Source organism: Papaver somniferum, chromosome 1 (genome assembly GCF_003573695.1).
Source record: "Papaver somniferum cultivar HN1 chromosome 1, ASM357369v1, whole genome shotgun sequence".
Classification (NCBI taxonomy): Eukaryota; Viridiplantae; Streptophyta; class Magnoliopsida; order Ranunculales; family Papaveraceae; genus Papaver; species Papaver somniferum.
The window spans coordinates 51,358,333-51,366,813 of record NC_039358.1 but is presented as its reverse complement, the minus strand read 5'-3'; the positions used below and the strand labels follow the sequence as shown (position 1 = coordinate 51,366,813).

Genomic DNA, 8,481 nt, shown 5'->3' with positions numbered 1-8,481 from the left:
AAAAAGCTTTAATGAAATATACGTCGAGTTACCCTATTGCCATGGTTTACCATTCGAGCAGTAAAAAAAGATGCTAAGTCGACAGTGAAACACTGTTTCTTTCATTGTATTTTCACGATATTACTGTTTCTTTAAACTTCATGGATTATTTCACTTCACTCACTGTTTTTCACATTTAAAATTTTTCTTCATGGCATATACCATGATACCAATTTCCAGGCAGTAAAAAAACAAAATTTTTTACTGAAACAGTGATTTATTTTTTACACCACTGCTTTCTCAGTGTCCTACTGTTTCTTTAAACTTCATGAGATCATTTCAGTTCACTGTTTTTCTCACTTTAAATCCGCTTCAAGTACTCCCAATCTACTACCTTCTTCTTAACCTCAGAAGTACACTACACTAGCTAGAAGTTAGAACTGTTTCTTTGTGAGAAAAAAAATCGTTTGCTTTATAATTTTTAAAACGTTGCTTTATGCAAAAGAGAAAAGAAGAATCAATGATGAAATGTGCTGTTGAAGACCACACCCTCCATGATTATAATCACTTACCTTTTTTTATTTTTGTTTCTTAAAAAACCTTTACCAATTTGTATTATCCTGGCTAGATCGGATCACAATTAGTTTTAATAAGTTTCATTTACCTCTCACTCATATCTTTCTTCTTCATTTCTTTCGTTCAAATCCATGAGTACCATTACTACGGCAAACCGGAGTAGATTTTTCAACGCTCGGGGGAATTCATCGTCGGTCGAGTCCAGAGTTCGTTCATCTAAGTCGACTCATGGCTGCTCGTCAAGTGGAAAGGTTGATAGTATGGCAATGTGGTTCATAAATGGTATCTCAACGACCTTTTTTGCATCACTAGAGAAATGTTCTTGTATCAATGTTACTACGCATGATGATGGTTATGATTCTAATGAAGATCTACCCTTGATTCCCAAAGATGAGGAGGATAATTTTCAGCACCAAAATCGTGGAACCGGAGGAATTCGGAGAAGAAGGAACGGGAAGGGAAAGACAATAGATGATAGATAAGTAGAGTGGTTTGTTTTCTTTGTTTCATTATGTGATTTTAACATGTTAATTAATGTATTAATGTCTATAGTTTAAGCTGTTATTTTCTTGTTCATTCTAAATCTAGTTTTTGTTTTTTCATAATACACTTCTCCTAAATAAATATCTATAAATTGAAGTATCGAACTGGTGAAGATGGTTTTGGATAATATTATTTGTGTAATTTTCAATTGAGGTATCACCAAAATCTGAGAGTTTAGCTTGAATATCTAGTGGGCAAGACATCACCCTACCAAAGTACCAAGATCAACAGTTCCTTGAAATTCTGTGTAGTTCTAAGAAAAACATGCGTTATTTTTTTTTTATTTTGTAATCTTGCGGGGATGGTAATTTTAGTAAAGTTAGCTTTCTGGATTAAGAATGATCACCCATGCCATGAGGCCGTGAAATGGATCGACGGACACTTAAAATGACACCGAGGTTGTATGTCAAATCAATGATTAGCCGTAACTGGTGCGGTGAGTAATCCATATGCTACCTATATTATTCTGCTTTGACCATCTTACATGACCATCTTACATTAAAGTTGTATAAGGTTTTTGTTCTTGAGGTTGAGGGGAACAATGGTTTAACACCGGCCCAAACAGTGGTCAGCATGTAAGTTCTGGGTTACGTTCCACATAGTGCATTTATATTTTTTCTTACGGTACGAATTTCAACTTACAAGTGTCTTGGATAAAAATATATCTTAGATCTCTCAATCTGGAGCAGAGCCAGAAACTTTGATTTAGAAGAAGCAAAATCTTATTGGAGATGCAAGAAAGCAAAGTGGGCTTGCAAACCCATCCTCTAAAAGAAAGAAATACTGAATTTTTTTGAGGCATACTAAATGATGCCAAAATAGGATCACTAAATACAAAACATCATCACCCCTTATTCACTTTTTTTGATAATGGCATAATTATCCTTACATAATTATTGTTAATGACTATGATTAAATTTGATTAATTAGGAATTTTAAGAACTGATTAAAAATTAAATTATTAGTGGTAAATTAGTAGAGAAATCAAATTTATGTGAGAGAGTTGGGATTTTTGGGAGGAAGAAGAAGAAGAAGAAGTGAAAAGAACTTGGGTTTTAAGATTTTAGTGATTAGAAGTGACCAAAATGTGTGATTCAAATCAGAGGTAGACTTCTATACAAGGTTTAATATCCTTTTTATAAGTTGAATCTGTCAAAAAATTGAATTTTTAAAACCCAGATCTACCGACCAGATGAACGGTTCGGCTGATAACTTGTCAGCTGAACCTCTGTTTTTTGAAAATATACCTAAGTTCGGCTAACAACTTGTCAGCCGAACCTAGGTATATTTTCAAAAAACAGATGTTCGGCTGACAAGTTATCAGCCGAACTTCACTCCGTATCTGACGAATTTTAGGTCCGGCTGATTCGAACAAAATCTAGCAAAGTCGCATCAGCCGAACATAGTGTTTCTCTAAATCATACACTAGGTTCGGCTCAAAATTGATATTCCAAGATCAGCCGAACTGATCTTCTGAAAATTTAAAACGAAGAACAAGGCTAGATTCGGCTGATTCGGACAAAATCTAGCAAAGTCGAATTAGCCGAACATAGTGTTTCTATAAATTATATACTAGGTTCGGCTCAAAATTGATATTCCAAGATTAACCGAACTGATCTTCTGAAAACCCTAATTTCATCTTTGAAATCATATTCAGTCGATCAAACAAAATAAAATCAATCAAAAACAAGATGGGTTTGTTACAAATACATTCTAAAATACGTCTGAGAGCAATTGAGACTTGGATTTCGCACTCCAACATCGCTCACTTTGATTCGTGTTTCTTTTGCTTGATTAATTGCTTGATTGAATTGGAGTCCAAGATGTTTAAGTTTAAAGGTTATTTTGATTTTAGGTTTTTGCGGATAAGGGCACTCTAGTAATTTAAATTGTTTAAGGATATATATGTAATTGCACTACCTTTAGACACCCCTTATAAACTCATCCTAGATGAGATAATGAGTGAGTATGCCTCAAAAAAAATCAGTATGCCTCAAAACAGGTTCCAAAAGAAATATTAGGCTTGGGAGCCAGCTGGGTTGGGTATGCAATTGCACGCCCACGCTCTCAACTGGCTCTGTCTCTGCTCTCAACCTATAAAATAGGATTGCACTAGTCTCTGCTAACTGCAAGTTTATACCCCATAAATTCGGGACAAAATTCAAAACAAACTAAAGAACCTCTGTAGTAAAAAGAACGGGTCGTGCAATACGGTGAAGCATGCCTAAAAGGAGAAATAAAGGCTACCAGGATGCCTGGAAGGAGAAATAAAGAGTACCAGGATGTAGAGGTGTAAAACGTACCGGCCCAGCACAACACACGAAACCACCTGCTTAGCGTGCTATGTGCCGTGCTGTGCTGTGCCGGAGATTATGACGTATCGGGTTGTGTCGTACTAGAAGGCGTGTTCCTCTGGGCTGTGCCTCAAAAATAAACGTGTTGTGTCGTGTTGTGCTGTGCCATGCACATTTATTTATATTTTCCAATATAAAAGTTTTCAAATATTTAGGTATTATATGTGTTATTGTGAAAATAAGTGAACATAACGGTAATAAAATGCCAATAATTTGCCAAAATAAAGGCATTTTTGTGAAATATACGCAAAATGTGATTGTACCATGTTTTGTAGTATTTTATACATATTATGACGTGCTTTCTTAACGTGTTGTGTTGTGTCGTGCCATGTATTAATCAGTGCCACATGATGTGCTTGGATACTGTGCCTATTAGTCAAACCCAGCACGTCCCATTTAACTAATGTGTTGTGTCGTGTTGGGCTAAGTCACGTGCTGGGCTGGGCTGTGCTCAAATTTTAGCATGCTGGGCTGGGCTGTGCTCGTGCTGGCACAACCCAATTTACACCTCTACCAGGATGTACAAAGCATAACATGAGAACCAAGGTTACATAAGTGACTTTGCTTGTAAAAGTCATTCTGAAATTGTTGCCAAACTAACTTCTAACTATTAGATTTAACGAGGTCATAAAGTAATTTCTCAAGTTGCATCTGAACAACCTATTAGGTTCGAAACAAAATACCAAATCAAACATGGAGATATCACCATGTAAATAAGAACGTATGCAAGATAATAATAGGTATTTTAAGGATATTAGTTTCTGCTTTTTTCCATTTATAGAATAATTACAATTTTCACCGGTAAAAAAATAAGTTTTCATGGCTATCTGGTGTGGATGATTAATATTATTTTTTATTTTATTTTGAATTCGAACACTCGAACTCACAATACAACAAGGTGTACGAAGATATGGGTTTAAAAAAACTGGACATAGTGCAAGCATTAGCGGAGCGAGGGATTGACTAATCCTGCCTCTAGTCCCCCTAAAATCTCCATAACCATGAAAAATGTAAAGACCCTCAAGCTCTTCAACGTTATTAGAATAGTCAAGAGACGATTTGGTCGATAATAACTCGATTAGTTTAACACGAACATTAATTATTAGAAATTAATGTAACAACGATCTGGATACGAAACTAGTATCGTTAGATATATCTCGAAAAGTTTTTTGGAATAGACTACTCGAACGTGTTATTTGGATACTAGACGAAGAAGAAATCATCTGAGTTGTGTAGAGGGTAAAATGGTCATTTCACACTCAGACTTATCAAGGCAGCCGAGTTATCTTCTATGAGCACCGAAGGTTTGCCCTTATCTTTTGGTTGGGTTCCTTTATGATGGGTAGTTGGCCTTATCACCAAGACGTGTCGAAGAGAAACCCATTCTCTTTTCTTCTTTCTCTTTCTTCTTCTTCATTCTTTTCTCTTCCTCCTCTCCGTTCTTCACCTGCTGGTGAATCAAGTTGTTGAAACATCTCCTTCAACTCTTCAAGAACACCAGAAAACTTCTGAGAGTTTGAGGGAACGACTCTTGGCTTCCTCACATTCCTTCTTTTTCTTTTCAAGGTAGGAGATAACGGATATTTTTCTTTTTCCTTTATGATTGATGGCTTAACAATCATATTAACATATTTTCCGTCAGAAGACATCATGCTTGGAGTATCCATAACGTATGGGTTTGTGAGAGGAATCACAAATTGAACTCAACAAGTAGTCTTGAGATAAAAAGAGGTTTTGAGGAAGGAAAAAGGAATATAGGGTTTCGAAACCTTTAAATATGTTCATACACGTCCAACTCACAACCCTATAAAGAGTCGAATTGTCGATAATAACCCTCTTTTGTTGATAGACAGGGAAGAACAAAAACTAAGAAAAAGAAAGAAAACTTTTCCTAAAGCCCGAGAGATACAAAATCATTGTCTCTTTTGATCAGGCACATGAGACAAGATTTCCAAATCAACACAATCAAGTTGCGTTGCGGTGAACAACAATTTGTCCACCATTTTCCTCTTGAGAGGAATCCTTAGACTTCTGTCTATCAAACCGACTCGACCATACTTTCTTCTCTAATGGTCTTGGTTTATCCTTGGAAACTAACTTCTTAGACGAAGATAAGATCCTACATACCTCAGCGGTCTTCTGAGCAAGTTTAAGCTTCCTTGCAAAATGATTTGCTCTTCGTTGAAGTTTGTTGACGTGCCTCAATTGGTGTTTGTACTTGTAACACCTTGAAAGTTCATGACCCTTTAGAGAACAATACGAACACGTCAAACTTGGATAAAAATCAGGCTTCTGAGATGTGCATGCAGCTAGACACATGGTGGAACCTGAAACATTACAAACAGAGTTTCCAAGAAATGGGTCAATTTTTTCTTCCAGATTAGTTGGATTATCTTCTGAAAGAATATTGAGATTGATGTATGTATTGCTACAGTTATCAAAATCAATATTTTCACCAAGAAGTGAAACACTTGATTTCTCGTCTTCATTAGAATCACAGCTGTCAGACATTTCATCAAGAGTTGCATCAAGACCTTTATTCCCAGTGTATTTTCTACGATTTGGGAACTCGTTTGAAAAATGACCAAATCCTTTACACTTAAAGCACTGAGGGATATCCTCAATATCAGTTTCATCTGTTTCCCTGTTTTTAGGAGGAATACGATTATGAGGTTTAACTGATGCTTTAGGCTTATCTCTAGAGAACCGTTTACTTCTCTTCAACAGAAGATCCCTAAACTGTCTTGTGTCATCGAGACTGACTTGTCAAGATCTTCATCTGATGAATCTGTCTCAGAATGATCATCTTCAGAGATATACACTTTTCTACTCTTCTCAAGTAATTTAGTGTCCTTTTATGCTTTGAACGCAACATCCTTAGTTTTGGATGAATGTTCGTGATTAAAGATCTTAAGCTTCCCAATCAGCGTATTTCTGGAGAGATTATCAAGGTTATTTCACTCAACGATGGCATGCTTCTTAGAATCGTATCTGGATGGCCGCGATCTGAGAATTTTTATCACAATGTCTTTTTCAGGAATAGTCTTACCCAATGCAAAAGATGTATTAACAATTTTAGACACTTTGTGATTAAACTCATCAAATGTTTCTTCATCTTCCATACGAAGGTTTTCCCAATCGGAATTAAGGTTTTGAAGCCCAGCTTCCTTTTCACTGGAGTTACCTTCGAATACGGTTTCCAAGATATCCCAAGCTTCTTGCGACTTAGTGCAATTAGTCACATGGTGCTGAATATTTGGGGTAATGGTATTATGATCGCATTTAAACCGTCGGAGTTTTGCTTTGCAACAAGTATCTCAGTAGGGTTGTATTCACCAATAGGTTTGGGAACGTTTACATCTCCAACTGCCACAACGGGATCATAGCCATTACCAACATATAACCATGATTGAAAATCACGCGCTTGAAGAAAAGCTCGCATAAAAAATTTCCACCATAAGTAATTAGAGCCATCGAAGACTGGTGGTACGTTAATAGAGATAGCACCTCTGTCCATAGAGTCAGATAGCTACAAACACAGACTTGTAAGGTCTTAAACGTGTTTGCCGGCTCTGATACCAATTGAAAAAGTGGGGGTACAACAACCACACCCAATATTTCTCTTAGCAATCTGTATGGACAAACTCCAATATACTTTCTAGAGAATCAACTAGACAGTCAGACTCAATCTAGATAAAAAAGTATATCAAAGAGTTTATATCTCAATCTCTAGATTTGATATATACTCAAGCAAATAGAAATCTGCGAGTCTTTATCAAATACTAGAGAGATAACTTGGATGGTACCAAAGACCAATATTCAAGTGTCAATCAATTTAAATCAACAACCCAAAGGTCGGATATTCTAATTGATTGAACAACGCACAACCTGTGATATTTCAATTATATAACAAAATATAATGCGGAAAAGAAATAACACAGACACCAGAATTTTGTTAACGAGGAAACCGCAAATGAAGAAAAACCCCGGGACGTAGTCCAGATTGAACATACACTGTATTAATCCGCTACAGACACTAGCCTACTCCAAACTAACTTCGTTCTGGACTGTAGTTGAACCCCAATCAATCTCACACTGATCCAAGGTACAGTTATGCTCCTACGCCTCGGATCCCAGAAGGATGCTACGTACTTGATTCCCTTAGATGATCTCACCCACAACTAAGAGTTTCTACGACCCAAAGTCGAAGACTTTAATAAACAAATATGTATCACACAGAAAAGTCTACGGTGATAGATAAATCCGTCTCCCACGAATATACATATGAGTTTTGTTCCGTATTTTGATAAATCAAGGTGAACAAGAAAAAATTGATAAACCGGACTTATATTCCCGAAGAACAACCTAATAGTATCAATCACCTCACAATAATCCTAATCGACGCAGCGAAAAAAGATATTGTGGAATCACAAACGATGAGACGAAGTGTTTGTGATTACTTTTCTATCTTTCCTATCGGAGATATAAATCTCGAGCCAATTATTACAATCGTACACGTAACGATAGAAGATGCAAGATCAGATCACACAACTACAAGAAAAGTAGTATCGGTTTGGATTCACAATCCCAATGAAGTCTTTAAGTCGTTAACCTGGTTTTAGAAGAAGACACCAAAGGTTAAAGAAGAATTGACTCTAGCTATGCAACTAGTATCACACGTAAGGTGTGGGGATTAGGTTTCCCAGTTGATAGAGTTCTCCTTTATATAGTCTTTCAAATCAGGGTTTGCAATCAATGTTAGCTTGGTAAGAAAACATTCAATATTCACTGCTAGATGAAAACCTGATTAGATCCAAGCTAGTATTTCTCAACCGTTGGTTCGAAAACTTAGCTTGTTACACACAAATGAAATGTCCAATTTTGGATTTACGAACCGTTACCAAACATTAACATTTGTTGGTTCAACAATAGTTAACCAAATGGTTAGCCATATGATCACTTTCATATCAACCATATTCTTCTCCACCATAACTAGTTCAAATGACTCAAATGAACTAGTTAGAGAGTT

General features: G+C 36.3%; 1 long non-coding RNA gene across 1 annotated transcript; it reads left to right on the top strand.

Moving 5' to 3' along the window:
• Positions 1-315: 315 nt before the first annotated feature.
• Positions 316-1,162, top strand: LOC113328894. Its single transcript, XR_003349593.1, has 2 exons — positions 316-837; positions 946-1,162. It is a non-coding gene; the product is annotated as an uncharacterized LOC113328894 (long non-coding RNA).
• The last annotated feature ends 7,319 nt before the right edge of the window (positions 1,163-8,481 follow it).